The sequence below is a fragment of the Phalangium opilio genome, unplaced genomic scaffold (assembly GCF_054372755.1).
Source record: "Phalangium opilio isolate 3A_F unplaced genomic scaffold, DU_Popi_V2 ptg000092l_1, whole genome shotgun sequence".
NCBI classification, from domain to species: Eukaryota; Metazoa; Arthropoda; class Arachnida; order Opiliones; family Phalangiidae; genus Phalangium; species Phalangium opilio.
In genome coordinates this window covers 2747477-2761030 of record NW_028324197.1, presented here as the reverse complement: position 1 = coordinate 2761030, position 13554 = coordinate 2747477, and the positions used below count along the sequence as shown (strand labels likewise).

The following is a 13554-nucleotide window of genomic DNA, read 5'->3' as shown; positions in this document are numbered from 1 at the left end:
AGTAAATTAACTAAATTATCTCTTGGGAACTTTAACACTATTGTTTGCATATATGCATATCTAAATCAACTATTATTTTTAATTTTTCAAAATTTAATAGCTTCGAAATCTAGTTCAAGTAATATAACAGCAAGGCTCCGACGAGAATCGAACTCATGATCTCCTGTTTACTAGACAGGCGCTTTAACCACTAAGCCAAGGAGCCCTTGCTTTGAAGCGACATGAATGCTGAATATTCCAGTAATTTAACTAAATTAACTCCTCGGAATTTTTACCCTATTGTTTTAATTTTTCAAAATTTAATAGCTACGAAATCTAGGTCAAGTAACATAACAGCCAGGCTCCGACGAGAATCGAACTCATGATCTCCTGTTTACTAGACAGGCGCATTAACCACTAAGCCACGGAGCCCTTGCTTTGAAGCGATATGAATGCTGCATATTTCAGTAAATTAACTAAATTATCTCATGGGAACTTTAACACTATTGTTTGCATATATGCATATCTAAATCAACTATTATTTTTTATTTTTCAAAATTAAATAGCTTCGAAATCTAGTTCAAGTAATATAACAGCAAGGCTCCGACGAGAATCGAACACATGATCTCCTGTTTACAAGACTGGCGCTTTAACCACTAAGCCACGGAGCCCTTGCTTTGAAGCGATATGAATGCAGGATATTTCAGTAAATTAACTAAATTATCTCTTGGGAACTTTTGCCCTATTATTTTAATTTTTCAAAATTATATAGCTACGAAATCTAGTTCAAGTAACATAACAGCGAGGCTCCGACGAGAATCGAACTCATGATCTCCTGTTTACTAGACAGGCGCTTTAACCACTAAGCCAAGGAGCCCTTGCTTTGAAGCGATATGAATGCTGAATATTTCAGTAAATTAACTAAATTAACTCCTCGGAATTTTTACCCTATTGTTTTAATTTTTCAAAATTTAATAGCTACGAAATCTAGGTCAAGTAACATAACAGCAAGGCTCCGACGAGAATCGAACTCATGATCTCCTGTTTACTAGACAGGCGCTTTAACCACTAAGCCACGGAGCCCTTGCTTTGAAGCGATATGAATGCAGGATATTTCAGTAAATTAACTAAATTATCTCTTGGGAACTTTTGCCCTATTATTTTAATTTTTCAAAATTATATAGCTACGAACTCTAGTTCAAGTAACATAACAGCGAGGCTCCGACGAGAATCGAACTCATGATCTCCTGTTTACTGGACAGGCGCTTTAACCACTAAGCCAAGGAGCCCTTGCTTTGAAGCGACATCAATGCTGAATATTCCAGTAATTTAACTAAATTAACTCATCGGAATTTTTACCCTACTGTTTTAATTTTTCAAAATTTAATAGCTACGAAATCTAGGTCAAGTAACATAACAGCAAGGCTCCGACGAGAATCGAACTCATGATCTCCTGTTTACTAGACAGGCGCTTTAACCACTAAGCCACGGAGCCCTTGCTTTGAAGCGATATGAATGCTGAATATTTCAGTAAATTAACTAATTTATCTCATGGGAACTTTTACACTATTGTTTGCATATATGCATATCTAAATCAACTATTATTTTTAATTTTTCAAAATTTAATAGCTTCGAAATCTAGTTCAAGTAATATAACAGCAAGGCTCCGACGAGAATCGAACACATGATCTCCTGTTTACAAGACTGGCGCTTTAACCACTAAGCCACGGAGCCCTTGCTTTGAAGCGATATGAATGCAGAATATTTCAGTAAATTAACTAAATTATCTCATGGGAACTTTTGCCCAATTATTTTAATTTTTCAAAATTATATAGCTACGAAATCTAATTCAAGTAACATAACAGCGAGGCTCCGACGAGAATAGAACTCATGATCTCCTGTTTACTAGACAGGCGCTTTAACCACTAAAACACGGAGCCCTTGCTTTGAAGCGACATGAATGCTGAATATTCCAGTAATTTAACTAAATTAACTCATCGGAATTTTTACCCTATTGTTTTAATTTTTCAAAATTTAATAGCTACGAAACTAGTTCAAGTAACATAACAGCGAGGCTCCGACGAGAATCGAAATCATGATCTCCTGTTAACTAGACAGGCGCTTTAACCACTAAGCCACGGAGCCCTTGCTTTGAAGCGACATGAATGCTGAATATTCCAGTAATTTAACTAAATTAACTCATCGGAACTTTTACCCTATTGTTTTAATTTTTCAAAATTTAATAGCTACGAAATCTAGGTCAAGTAACATAACATCCTGGCTCCGACGAGAATCGAACTCATGATCTCCTGTTTACTAGACAGGCACATTAACCACTAAGCCACGGAGCCCTTGCTTTGAAGCGATATGAATGCTGAATATTTCAGTAAATTAACTAAATTATCACATCGGAACTTTTACACTATTGTTTGCTTATATGCATATCTAAATCAACTATTATTTTTAATTTTTCAAAATTTAATAGCTTCGAAATCTAGTTCAAGTAATATAACAGCGAGGCTCCGACGAGAATCGAACTCATGATCTTCTGTTTACAAGACAGGCGCTTTAACCACTAAGCCACGGAGCCCTTGGTTTGAAGCGATATGAATGCAGAATATTACAGTAAATTAACTAAATTATCTCATGGGAACTTTTGCCCTATTATTTTAATTTTTCAAAATTATTAAGCTACGAATTCTAGATCAAGTAACATAACAGCGAGGCTCCGACGAGAATCGAACTCATGATCTCCTGTTTACTAGACAGGCGCTTTAACCACTAAGCCACGGAGCCCTTGCTTTGAAGCGATATGAATGCTGAATATTTCAGTAAATTAACTAATTTATCTCATGGGAACTTTTACACTATTGTTTGCATATATGCATATCTAAATCAACTATTATTTTTAATTTTTCAAAATTTAATAGCTTCGAAATCTAGTTCAAGTAATATAACAGCAAGGCTCCGACGAGAATCGAACACATGATCTCCTGTTTACAAGACTGGCGCTTTAACCACTAAGCCACGGAGCCCTTGCTTTGAAGCGATATGAATGCAGAATATTTCAGTAAATTAACTAAATTATCTCATGGGAACTTTTGCCCTATTATTTTAATTTTTCAAAATTATATAGCTACGAAATCTAATTCAAGTAACATAACAGCGAGGCTCCGACGAGAATAGAACTCATGATCTCCTGTTTACTAGACAGGCGCTTTAACCACTAAAACACGGAGCCCTTGCTTTGAAGCGACATGAATGCTGAATATTCCAGTAATTTAACTAAATTAACTCATCGGAATTTTTACCCTATTGTTTTAATTTTTCAAAATTTAATAGCTACGAAACTAGTTCAAGTAACATAACAGCGAGGCTCCGACGAGAATCGAACTCATGATCTCCTGTTAACTAGACAGGCGCTTTAACCACTAAGCCACGGAGCCCTTGCTTTGAAGCGACATGAATGCTGAATATTCCAGTAGTTTAACTAAATTAACTCATCGGAACTTTTACCCTATTGTTTTAATTTTTCAAAATTTAATAGCTACGAAATCTAGGTCAAGTAACATAACAGCCAGGCTCCGACGAGAATCGAACTCATGATCTCCTGTTTACTAGACAGGCACATTAACCACTAAGCCACGGAGCCCTTGCTTTGAAGCGATATGAATGCTGAATATTTCAGTAAATTAACTAAATTATCACATCGGAACTTTTACACTATTGTTTGCTTATATGCATATCTAAATCAACTATTATTTTTAATTTTTCAAAATTTAATAGCTTCGAAATCTAGTTCAAGTAATATAACAGCAAGGCTCCGACGAGAATCGAACTCATGATCTCCTGTTTACAAGACAGGCGCTTTAACCACTAAGCCACGGAGCCCTTGCTTTGAAGCGATATGAATGTAGAATATTTCAGTAAATTAACTAAATTATCTCATGGGAACTTTTGCCCTATTATTTTAATTTTTCAAAATTATATAGCTACGAAATCTAGTTCAAGTAACATAACAGCGAGGCTCCGACGAGAATCGAACTCATGATCTCCTGTTTACTAGACAGGCGCTTTAACCACTAAGCCACGGAGCCCTTGCTTTGAAGCGACATGAATGCTGAATATTCCAGTAATTTAACTTAATTAACTCCTCGGAATTTTTACCCTATTGTTTTAATTTTTCAAAATTTAATAGCTTCGAAATCTAGTTCAAGTAATATAACAGCAAGGCTCCGACGAGAATCGAACACATGATCTCCTGTTTACAAGACAGGCGCTTTAACCACTAAGCCACGGAGCCCTTGATTTGAAGCGATATGAATGCAGGATATTTCAGTAAATTAACTAAATTATCTCTTGGGAACTTTTGCCCTATTATTTTAATTTTTCAAAATTATATAGCTACGAAATCTAGTTCAAGTAACATAACAGCGAGGCTCCGACGAGAATCGAACTCATGATCTCCTGTTTACTAGACAGGCGCTTTAACCACTAAGCCACGGAGCCCTTGCTTTGAAGCGACATGAATGCTGAATATTCCAGTAAATTAACTAAATTATCTCATGGGAAATTTAACACTATTGTTTGCATATATGCATATCTAAATCAACTATTATTTTTAATTTTTCAAAATTTAATAGCTTCGAAACCTAGTTCAAGTAATATAACAGCAAGGCTCCGACGAGAATCGAACTCATGATGTCCTGTTTACAAGACAGGCACTTTAACCACTAAGCCACGGAGCCCTTGCTTTGAAGCGACATGAATGCTGAATATTCCAGTAATTTAACTTAATTAACTCCTCGGAATTTTTACCCTATTGTTTTAATTTTTCAAAATTTAATAGCTACGAAATCTAGGTCTAGTAACATAACAGCAAGGCTCCGACGAGAATCGAACTCATGATCTCCTGTTTACTAGACAGGCGCTTTAACCACTAAGCCACGGAGCACTTGCTTTGAAGCGATATGAATGCTGCATATTTCAGTAAATTAACTAAATTATCTCATGGGAACTTTAACACTATTGTTTGCATATATGCATATCTAAATCAACTATTATTTTTAATTTTTCAAAATTTAATAGCTTCGAAACCTAGTTCAAGTAATATAACAGCAAGGCTCCGACGAAAATCGAACTCATGATGTCCTGTTTACAAGACAGGCACTTTAACCACTAAGCCACGGAGCCCTTGCTTTGAAGCGACATGAATGCTGAATATTCCAGTAATTTAACTTAATTAACTCCTCGGAATTTTTACCCTATTGTTTTAATTTTTCAAAATTTAATAGCTACGAAATCTAGGTCAAGTAACATAACATCCAGGCTCCGACGAGAATCGAACTCATGATCTCCTGTTTACTAGACAGGCACATTAACCACTAAGCCACGGAGCCCTTGCTTTGAAGCGATATGAATGCTGAATATTTCAGTAAATTAACTAAATTATCACATCGGAACTTTTACACTATTGTTTGCTTATATGCATATCTAAATCAACTATTATTTTTAATTTTTCAAAATTTAATAGCTTCGAAATCTAGTTCAAGTAATATAACAGCGAGGCTCCGACGAGAATCGAACTCATGATCTTCTGTTTACAAGACAGGCGCTTTAACCACTAAGCCACGGAGCCCTTGGTTTGAAGCGATATGAATGCAGAATATTACAGTAAATTAACTAAATTATCTCATGGGAACTTTTGCCCTATTATTTTAATTTTTCAAAATTATTAAGCTACGAATTCTAGATCAAGTAACATAACAGCGAGGCTCCGACGAGAATCGAACTCATGATCTCCTGTTTACTAGACAGGCGCTTTAACCACTAAGCCACGGAGCCCTTGCTTTGAAGCGATATGAATGCTGAATATTTCAGTAAATTAACTAATTTATCTCATGGGAACTTTTACACTATTGTTTTAATTTTTCAAAATTTAATAGCTACGAAATCTAGGTCAAGTAACATAACAGCAAGGCTCCGACGAGAATCGAACTCATGATCTCCTGTTTACTAGACAGGCGCTTTAACCACTAAGCCACGTAGCCCTTGCTTTGAAGCGATATGAATGCAGGATATTTCAGTAAATTAACTAAATTATCTCTTGGGAACTTTAACACTATTGTTTGCATATATGCATATCTAAATCAACTATTATTTTTAATTTTTCAAAATTTAATAGCTTCGAAATCTAGTTCAAGTAATATAACAGCAAGGCTCCGACGAGAATCGAACTCATGATCTCCTGTTTACTAGACAGGCGCTTTAACCACTAAGCCAAGGAGCCCTTGCTTTGAAGCGACATGAATGCTGAATATTCCAGTAATTTAACTAAATTAACTCCTCGGAATTTTTACCCTATTGTTTTAATTTTTCAAAATTTAATAGCTACGAAATCTAGGTCAAGTAACATAACAGCCAGGCTCCGACGAGAATCGAACTCATGATCTCCTGTTTACTAGACAGGCGCATTAACCACTAAGCCACGGAGCCCTTGCTTTGAAGCGATATGAATGCTGCATATTTCAGTAAATTAACTAAATTATCTCATGGGAACTTTAACACTATTGTTTGCATATATGCATATCTAAATCAACTATTATTTTTTATTTTTCAAAATTAAATAGCTTCGAAATCTAGTTCAAGTAATATAACAGCAAGGCTCCGACGAGAATCGAACACATGATCTCCTGTTTACAAGACTGGCGCTTTAACCACTAAGCCACGGAGCCCTTGCTTTGAAGCGATATGAATGCAGGATATTTCAGTAAATTAACTAAATTATCTCTTGGGAACTTTTGCCCTATTATTTTAATTTTTCAAAATTATATAGCTACGAAATCTAGTTCAAGTAACATAACAGCGAGGCTCCGACGAGAATCGAACTCATGATCTCCTGTTTACTAGACAGGCGCTTTAACCACTAAGCCAAGGAGCCCTTGCTTTGAAGCGATATGAATGCTGAATATTTCAGTAAATTAACTAAATTAACTCCTCGGAATTTTTACCCTATTGTTTTAATTTTTCAAAATTTAATAGCTACGAAATCTAGGTCAAGTAACATAACAGCAAGGCTCCGACGAGAATCGAACTCATGATCTCCTGTTTACTGGACAGGCGCTTTAACCACTAAGCCAAGGAGCCCTTGCTTTGAAGCGACATCAATGCTGAATATTCCAGTAATTTAACTAAATTAACTCATCGGAATTTTTACCCTACTGTTTTAATTTTTCAAAATTTAATAGCTACGAAATCTAGGTCAAGTAACATAACAGCAAGGCTCCGACGAGAATCGAACTCATGATCTCCTGTTTACTAGACAGGCGCTTTAACCACTAAGCCACGGAGCCCTTGCTTTGAAGCGATATGAATGCTGCATATTTCAGTAAATTAACTAAATTATCTCATGGGAACTTTAACACTATTGTTTGCATATATGCATATCTAAATCAACTATTATTTTTAATTTTTCAAAATTTAATAGCTTCGAAATCTAGTTCAAGTAATATAACAGCAAGGCTCCGACGAGAATCGAACTCATGATCTCCTGTTTAGTAGACAGGCGCTTTAACCACTAAGCCAAGGAGCCCTTGCTTTGAAGCGACATGAATGCTGAATATTCCAGTAATTTAACTAAATTAACTCCTCGGAATTTTTACCCTATTGTTTTAATTTTTCAAAATTTAATAGCTACGAAATCTAGGTCAAGTAACATAACAGCCAGGCTCCGACGAGAATCGAACTCATGATCTCCTGTTTACTAGACAGGCGCATTAACCACTAAGCCACGGAGCCCTTGCTTTGAAGCGATATGAATGCTGAATTTTTCAGTAAATTAACTAAATTATCACATCGGAACTTTTACACTATTGTTTGCTTATATGCATATCTAAATCAACTATTATTTTTAACTTTTCAATATTTAATAGCTTCGAAATCTAGTTCAAGTAATATAACAGCGAGGCTCCGACGAGAATCGAACTCATGATCTCCTGTTTACAAGACAGGCGCTTTAACCACTAAGCCACGGAGCCCTTGCTTTGAAGCGATATGAATGCTGAATATTCCAGTAATTTAACTATATTAACTCATCGGAATTTTTACCCTATTGTTTTAATTTTTCTAAATTTAATAGCTAAGAAATCTAGGTCAAGTAACATAACAGCAAGGCTCCGACGAGAATCGAACTCATGATCTCCTGTTTACTAGACAGGTGCTTTAACCACTAAGCCACGGAGCCATTGCTTTTAAGCGATATTAATGCTGCATATTTCAGTAAATTAACTAAATTATCTCATGGGAACTTTAACACTATTGTTTGCATATATGCATATCTAAATCAACTATTATTTTTCATTTTTCAAAATTTAATAGCTTCGAAATCTAGTTCAAGTAATATAACAGCAAGGCTCCGACGAGAATCGAACACATGATCTCCTGTTTACAAGACTGGCGCTTTAACCACTAAGCCACGGAGCCCTTGCTTTGAAGCGATATGAATGCAGGATATTTCAGTAAATTAACTAAATTATCTCTTGGGAACTTTTGCCCTATTATTTTAATTTTTCAAAATTATATAGCTACGAAATCTAGTTCAAGTAACATAACAGCGAGGCTCCGACGAGAATCGAACTCATGATCTCCTGTTTACTAGACAGGCGCTTTAACCACTAAGCCAAGGAGCCCTTGCTGTGAAGCGACATGAATGCTGAATATTCCAGTAATTTAACTAAATTAACTCCTCGGAATTTTTACCCTATTGTTTTAATTTTTCAAAATTTAATAGCTACGAAATCTAGGTCAAGTAACATAACAGCCAGGCTTCGACGAGAATCGAACTCATGATCTCCTGTTTACTAGACAGGCGCATTAACCACTAAGCCACGGAGCCCTTGCTTTGAAGCGATATGAATGCTGAATATTTCAGTAAATTAACTTAATTATCTCATCGGAACTTTTACACAATTGTTTGCATATATGCATATCTAAATCAACTATTATTTTTAATTTTTCAAAATTTAATAGCTACGAAATCTAGTTCAAGTAACATTACAGCGAGGCTTCGACGAGAATCGAACTCATGATCCCCTGTTTCCTTGACAGGCGCTTTAACCACTAAGCCACGGAGCCCTTGCTTTGAAGCGATATGAATGCTGAATATTTCAGTAAATTAAGTAAATTATCTCATGGGAACTTTTACAGTATTGTTTTCATATATGAATATCTAAATCAACTCTTATTTTTAATTTTTCAAAATTTAATAGCTTCGAAATCTAGTTCAAGTAATATAACAGCGAGGCTCCGACGAGAATCGAACTCATGATCTCCTGTTTACAAGACAGGCGCTTTAACCACTAAGCCACGGAGCCCTTGCTTTGAAGCGATATGAATGCTGAATATAGCAGTAATTTAACTAAATTAACCATCCGAATTTTTACCCTATTGTTTTAATTTTTCAAAATTTAATAGCTACGAAATCTAGTTCAAGTAACATAACAGCGAGGCTCCGACGAGAATCGAACTCATGATCTCCTGTTTACTAGACAGGCGCTTTAACCACTAAGCCACGGAGCCCTTGCTTTGAAGCGACATGAATGCTGAATATTGCAGTAATTTAACTAAATTAACTCATAGGAATTTTTACCCTATTGTTTTAATTTTTCAATATTTAATAGCTTCGAAATCTAGTTCAAGTAATATAACAGCGAGGCTCCGACGACAATCGAACTCATGATCTCCTGTTTACAAGACAGGCGCTTTAACCACTAAGCCACGGAGCCCTTGCTTTGAAGCGATATGAATGGTGAATATTCCAGTAATTTAACTATATTAACTCATCGGAATTTTTACCCTATTGTTTTAGTTTTTCAAAATTTAGTAGCTTCGAAATCTAGTTCAAGTAATATAACAGCAAGGCTCCGACGAGAATCGAACACATGATCTCCTGTTTACAAGACAGGCGCTTTAACCACTAAGCCACGGAGCCCTTGGTTTGAAGCGATATGAATGCAGAATATTTCAGTAAATTAACTAAATTATCTCTTGGGAACTTTTGCCCTATTATTTTAATTTTTCAAAATTATATAGCTACGAAATCTAGTTCAAGTAACATAACAGCGAGGCTCCGACGAGAATCGAACTCATGATCTCCTGTTTACTAGACAGGCGCTTTAACCACTAAGCCACGGAGCCCTTGCTTTGAAGCGACATGAATGCTGAATATTCCAGTAATTTAACTAAATTAACTCATCGGAATTTTTACCCTATTGTTTTAATTTTTCAAAATTTAATACCTACGAAATCTAGGTCAAGTAACATAACAGCAAGGCTCCGACGAGAATCGAACTCATGATCTCCTGTTTACAAGACAGGCGCTTTAACCACTAAGCCACGGAGCCCTTGGTTTGAAGCGATATGAATGCAGAATATTTCAGTAAATTAACTAAATTATCTCATGGGAACTTTTACACTATTGTTTTCATATATGAATATCTAAATCAACTATTATTTTTAATTTTTCAAAATTATATAGCTACGAAATCTAGGTCAAGTAACATAACAGCAAGGCTCCGACGAGAATCGAACACATGATCTCCTGTTTACAAGACTGGCGCTTTAACCACTAAGCCACGGAGCCCTTGCTTTGAAGCGATATGAATGCAGTATATTTCAGTAAATTAACTAAATTATCTCTTGGGAACTTTTGCCCTATTATTTTAATTTTTCAAAATTATATAGCTACGAAATCTAGTTCAAGTAACATAACAGCGAGGCTCCGACGAGAATCGAACTCATGATCTCCTGTTTACTAGACAGGCGCTTTAACCACTAAGCCACGGAGTCCTTGCTTTGAAGCGATATGAATGCTGAATATTTCAGTAAATTAACTAAATTATCTCATGGGAACTTTTACACTATTGTTTGCATATATGCATATCTAAATCAACTATTATTTTTAATTGTTCAAAATTTAATAGCTTCGAAATCTAGGTCAAGTAACATAACAGCCAGGCTCCGACAAGAATCGAACTCATGATCTCCTGTTTACTAGACAGGCGCTTTAACCACTAAGCCAAGGAGCCCTTGCTTTGAAGCGACATGAATGCTGAATATTCCAGTAATTTAACTAAATTAACTCATCGGAATTTTTACCCTATTGTTTTAATTTTTCAAAATTTAATAGCTACGAAATCTAGGTCAAGTAACATAACAGCAAGGCTCCGACGAGAATCGAACTCATGATCTCCTGTTTACTAGACAGGCGCTTTAACCACTAAGCCACGGAGCCCTTGCTTTGAAGCGATATGAATGCTGAATATTTCAGTAAATTAACTAAATTTTCTCATGGGAACTTTTACACTATTGTTTTCATATATGAATATCTAAATCAACTATTTTTTTTAATTTTTCAAAATTTAATAGCTTCGAAATCTAGTTCAAGTAATATAACAGCGAGGCTCCGACGAGAATCGAACTTATGATCTCCTGTTTACAAGACAGGCGCTTTAACCACTAAGCCACGGAGCCCTTGCTTCTAAGCGACATGAATGCTGAATATTGCAGTAATTTAACTAAATTAACTCATCGGAATTTTTACCCTATTGTTTTAATTTTTCAAAATTTAATAGCTACGAAATCTAGGTCAAGTAACATAACAGCCAGGCTCCGACAAGAATCGAACTCATGATCTCCTGTTTACTAGACAGGCGCATTAACCACTAAGCCACGGAGCCCTTGCTTTGAAGCGATATGAATGCTGAATATTTCAGTAAATTAACTAAATTATCACATCGGAACTTTTACACTATTGTTTGCATATATGCATATCTAAATCAACTATTATTTTTAATTTTTCAAAATTTAGTAGCTTCGAAATCTAGTTCAAGTAATATAACAGCAAGGCTCCGACGAGAATCGAACACATGATCTCCTGTTTACAAGACAGGCGCTTTAACCACTAAGCCACGGAGCCCTTGGTTTGAAGCGATATGAATGCAGAATATTTCAGTAAATTAACTAAATTATCTCTTGGGAACTTTTGCCCTATTATTTTAATTTTTCAAAATTATATAGCTACGAAATCTAGTTGAAGTAACATAACAGCGAGGCTCCGACGAGAATCGAACTCATGATCTCCTGTTTACTAGACAGGCGCTTTAACCACTAAGCCACGGAGCCCTTGCTTTGAAGCGACATGAATGCTGAATATTGCAGTAATTTAACTAAATTAACTCATAGGAATTTTTACCCTATTGTTTTAATTTTTCAATATTTAATAGCTTCGAAATCTAGTTCAAGTAATATAACAGCGAGGCTCCGACGACAATCGAACTCATGATCTCCTGTTTACAAGACAGGCGCTTTAACCACTAAGCCACGGAGCCCTTGCTTTGAAGCGATATGAATGGTGAATATTCCAGTAATTTAACTATATTAACTCATCGGAATTTTTACCCTATTGTTTTAGTTTTTCAAAATTTAGTAGCTTCGAAATCTAGTTCAAGTAATATAACAGCAAGGCTCCGACGAGAATCGAACACATGATCTCCTGTTTACAAGACCGGCGCTTTAACCACTAAGCCACGGAGCCCTTGGTTTGAAGCGATATGAATGCAGAATATTTCAGTAAATTAACTAAATTATCTCTTGGGAACTTTTGCCCTATTATTTTAATTTTTCAAAATTATATAGCTACGAAATCTAGTTCAAGTAACATAACAGCGAGGCTCCGACGAGAATCGAACTCATGATCTCCTGTTTACTAGACAGGCGCTTTAACCACTAAGCCACGGAGCCCTTGCTTTGAAGCGACATGAATGCTGAATATTCCAGTAATTTAACTAAATTAACTCATCGGAATTTTTACCCTATTGTTTTAATTTTTCAAAATTTAATACCTACGAAATCTAGGTCAAGTAACATAACAGCAAGGCTCCGACGAGAATCGAACTCATGATCTCCTGTTTACAAGACAGGCGCTTTAACCACTAAGCCACGGAGCCCTTGGTTTGAAGCGATATGAATGCAGAATATTTCAGTAAATTAACTAAATTATCTCATGGGAACTTTTACACTATTGTTTTCATATATGAATATCTAAATCAACTATTATTTTTAATTTTTCAAAATTATATAGCTACGAAATCTAGGTCAAGTAACATAACAGCAAGGCTCCGACGAGAATCGAACACATGATCTCCTGTTTACAAGACTGGCGCTTTAACCACTAAGCCACGGAGCCCTTGCTTTGAAGCGATATGAATGCAGTATATTTCAGTAAATTAACTAAATTATCTCTTGGGAACTTTTGCCCTATTATTTTAATTTTTCAAAATTATATAGCTACGAAATCTAGTTCAAGTAACATAACAGCGAGGCTCCGACGAGAATCGAACTCATGATCTCCTGTTTACTAGACAGGCGCTTTAACCACTAAGCCACGGAGTCCTTGCTTTGAAGCGATATGAATGCTGAATATTTCAGTAAATTAACTAAATTATCTCATGGGAACTTTTACACTATTGTTTGCATATATGCATATCTAAATCAACTATTATTTTTAATTGTTCAAAA

The 13554-nt window shown here is 35.7% G+C and overlaps 33 non-coding genes across 33 annotated transcripts; all 33 read right to left on the bottom strand.

Annotated features, from left to right (window-relative positions):
• Nucleotides 1-989: 989 nt before the first annotated feature.
• On the bottom strand, nt 990-1062 carry TRNAT-AGU (transfer RNA threonine (anticodon AGU)). Its single transcript has one exon. It is a non-coding gene; the product is annotated as a tRNA-Thr (tRNA).
• A 339-nt stretch (nt 1063-1401) lies between these two features.
• Nucleotides 1402-1474, bottom strand: TRNAT-AGU (transfer RNA threonine (anticodon AGU)). Its single transcript has one exon. It is a non-coding gene; the product is annotated as a tRNA-Thr (tRNA).
• A 1022-nt stretch (nt 1475-2496) lies between these two features.
• TRNAT-UGU (transfer RNA threonine (anticodon UGU)) lies at nt 2497-2569 on the bottom strand. The gene has a single exon. It is a non-coding gene; the product is annotated as a tRNA-Thr (tRNA).
• A 133-nt stretch (nt 2570-2702) lies between these two features.
• TRNAT-AGU (transfer RNA threonine (anticodon AGU)) lies at nt 2703-2775 on the bottom strand. The gene has a single exon. It is a non-coding gene; the product is annotated as a tRNA-Thr (tRNA).
• Nucleotides 2776-3352: 577 nt separating this feature from the next.
• TRNAT-AGU (transfer RNA threonine (anticodon AGU)) lies at nt 3353-3425 on the bottom strand. The gene has a single exon. It is a non-coding gene; the product is annotated as a tRNA-Thr (tRNA).
• Nucleotides 3426-3797: 372 nt separating this feature from the next.
• TRNAT-UGU (transfer RNA threonine (anticodon UGU)) lies at nt 3798-3870 on the bottom strand. Its single transcript has one exon. It is a non-coding gene; the product is annotated as a tRNA-Thr (tRNA).
• A 133-nt stretch (nt 3871-4003) lies between these two features.
• TRNAT-AGU (transfer RNA threonine (anticodon AGU)) lies at nt 4004-4076 on the bottom strand. Its single transcript has one exon. It is a non-coding gene; the product is annotated as a tRNA-Thr (tRNA).
• A 133-nt stretch (nt 4077-4209) lies between these two features.
• TRNAT-UGU (transfer RNA threonine (anticodon UGU)) lies at nt 4210-4282 on the bottom strand. The gene has a single exon. It is a non-coding gene; the product is annotated as a tRNA-Thr (tRNA).
• Nucleotides 4283-4415: 133 nt separating this feature from the next.
• Nucleotides 4416-4488, bottom strand: TRNAT-AGU (transfer RNA threonine (anticodon AGU)). Its single transcript has one exon. It is a non-coding gene; the product is annotated as a tRNA-Thr (tRNA).
• Nucleotides 4489-4654: 166 nt separating this feature from the next.
• On the bottom strand, nt 4655-4727 carry TRNAT-UGU (transfer RNA threonine (anticodon UGU)). The gene has a single exon. It is a non-coding gene; the product is annotated as a tRNA-Thr (tRNA).
• Nucleotides 4728-5099: 372 nt separating this feature from the next.
• TRNAT-UGU (transfer RNA threonine (anticodon UGU)) lies at nt 5100-5172 on the bottom strand. The gene has a single exon. It is a non-coding gene; the product is annotated as a tRNA-Thr (tRNA).
• A 372-nt stretch (nt 5173-5544) lies between these two features.
• Nucleotides 5545-5617, bottom strand: TRNAT-UGU (transfer RNA threonine (anticodon UGU)). The gene has a single exon. It is a non-coding gene; the product is annotated as a tRNA-Thr (tRNA).
• A 133-nt stretch (nt 5618-5750) lies between these two features.
• On the bottom strand, nt 5751-5823 carry TRNAT-AGU (transfer RNA threonine (anticodon AGU)). The gene has a single exon. It is a non-coding gene; the product is annotated as a tRNA-Thr (tRNA).
• A 1435-nt stretch (nt 5824-7258) lies between these two features.
• TRNAT-AGU (transfer RNA threonine (anticodon AGU)) lies at nt 7259-7331 on the bottom strand. The gene has a single exon. It is a non-coding gene; the product is annotated as a tRNA-Thr (tRNA).
• A 166-nt stretch (nt 7332-7497) lies between these two features.
• TRNAS-ACU (transfer RNA serine (anticodon ACU)) lies at nt 7498-7570 on the bottom strand. Its single transcript has one exon. It is a non-coding gene; the product is annotated as a tRNA-Ser (tRNA).
• Nucleotides 7571-7942: 372 nt separating this feature from the next.
• Nucleotides 7943-8015, bottom strand: TRNAT-UGU (transfer RNA threonine (anticodon UGU)). Its single transcript has one exon. It is a non-coding gene; the product is annotated as a tRNA-Thr (tRNA).
• Nucleotides 8016-8148: 133 nt separating this feature from the next.
• TRNAT-AGU (transfer RNA threonine (anticodon AGU)) lies at nt 8149-8221 on the bottom strand. Its single transcript has one exon. It is a non-coding gene; the product is annotated as a tRNA-Thr (tRNA).
• An 817-nt stretch (nt 8222-9038) lies between these two features.
• Nucleotides 9039-9111, bottom strand: TRNAP-AGG (transfer RNA proline (anticodon AGG)). Its single transcript has one exon. It is a non-coding gene; the product is annotated as a tRNA-Pro (tRNA).
• A 166-nt stretch (nt 9112-9277) lies between these two features.
• Nucleotides 9278-9350, bottom strand: TRNAT-UGU (transfer RNA threonine (anticodon UGU)). The gene has a single exon. It is a non-coding gene; the product is annotated as a tRNA-Thr (tRNA).
• A 132-nt stretch (nt 9351-9482) lies between these two features.
• TRNAT-AGU (transfer RNA threonine (anticodon AGU)) lies at nt 9483-9555 on the bottom strand. The gene has a single exon. It is a non-coding gene; the product is annotated as a tRNA-Thr (tRNA).
• Nucleotides 9556-9688: 133 nt separating this feature from the next.
• Nucleotides 9689-9761, bottom strand: TRNAT-UGU (transfer RNA threonine (anticodon UGU)). The gene has a single exon. It is a non-coding gene; the product is annotated as a tRNA-Thr (tRNA).
• Nucleotides 9762-9894: 133 nt separating this feature from the next.
• TRNAT-UGU (transfer RNA threonine (anticodon UGU)) lies at nt 9895-9967 on the bottom strand. The gene has a single exon. It is a non-coding gene; the product is annotated as a tRNA-Thr (tRNA).
• A 133-nt stretch (nt 9968-10100) lies between these two features.
• On the bottom strand, nt 10101-10173 carry TRNAT-AGU (transfer RNA threonine (anticodon AGU)). The gene has a single exon. It is a non-coding gene; the product is annotated as a tRNA-Thr (tRNA).
• A 133-nt stretch (nt 10174-10306) lies between these two features.
• Nucleotides 10307-10379, bottom strand: TRNAT-UGU (transfer RNA threonine (anticodon UGU)). Its single transcript has one exon. It is a non-coding gene; the product is annotated as a tRNA-Thr (tRNA).
• A 372-nt stretch (nt 10380-10751) lies between these two features.
• On the bottom strand, nt 10752-10825 carry TRNAT-AGU (transfer RNA threonine (anticodon AGU)). Its single transcript has one exon. It is a non-coding gene; the product is annotated as a tRNA-Thr (tRNA).
• Nucleotides 10826-11196: 371 nt separating this feature from the next.
• TRNAT-AGU (transfer RNA threonine (anticodon AGU)) lies at nt 11197-11269 on the bottom strand. The gene has a single exon. It is a non-coding gene; the product is annotated as a tRNA-Thr (tRNA).
• Nucleotides 11270-11435: 166 nt separating this feature from the next.
• TRNAT-UGU (transfer RNA threonine (anticodon UGU)) lies at nt 11436-11508 on the bottom strand. The gene has a single exon. It is a non-coding gene; the product is annotated as a tRNA-Thr (tRNA).
• Nucleotides 11509-11880: 372 nt separating this feature from the next.
• Nucleotides 11881-11953, bottom strand: TRNAT-UGU (transfer RNA threonine (anticodon UGU)). The gene has a single exon. It is a non-coding gene; the product is annotated as a tRNA-Thr (tRNA).
• A 133-nt stretch (nt 11954-12086) lies between these two features.
• On the bottom strand, nt 12087-12159 carry TRNAT-AGU (transfer RNA threonine (anticodon AGU)). The gene has a single exon. It is a non-coding gene; the product is annotated as a tRNA-Thr (tRNA).
• Nucleotides 12160-12292: 133 nt separating this feature from the next.
• Nucleotides 12293-12365, bottom strand: TRNAT-UGU (transfer RNA threonine (anticodon UGU)). Its single transcript has one exon. It is a non-coding gene; the product is annotated as a tRNA-Thr (tRNA).
• A 339-nt stretch (nt 12366-12704) lies between these two features.
• On the bottom strand, nt 12705-12777 carry TRNAT-AGU (transfer RNA threonine (anticodon AGU)). Its single transcript has one exon. It is a non-coding gene; the product is annotated as a tRNA-Thr (tRNA).
• Nucleotides 12778-12910: 133 nt separating this feature from the next.
• On the bottom strand, nt 12911-12983 carry TRNAT-UGU (transfer RNA threonine (anticodon UGU)). The gene has a single exon. It is a non-coding gene; the product is annotated as a tRNA-Thr (tRNA).
• Nucleotides 12984-13355: 372 nt separating this feature from the next.
• On the bottom strand, nt 13356-13429 carry TRNAT-AGU (transfer RNA threonine (anticodon AGU)). The gene has a single exon. It is a non-coding gene; the product is annotated as a tRNA-Thr (tRNA).
• Between the last annotated feature and the right edge of the window lie 125 nt (nt 13430-13554).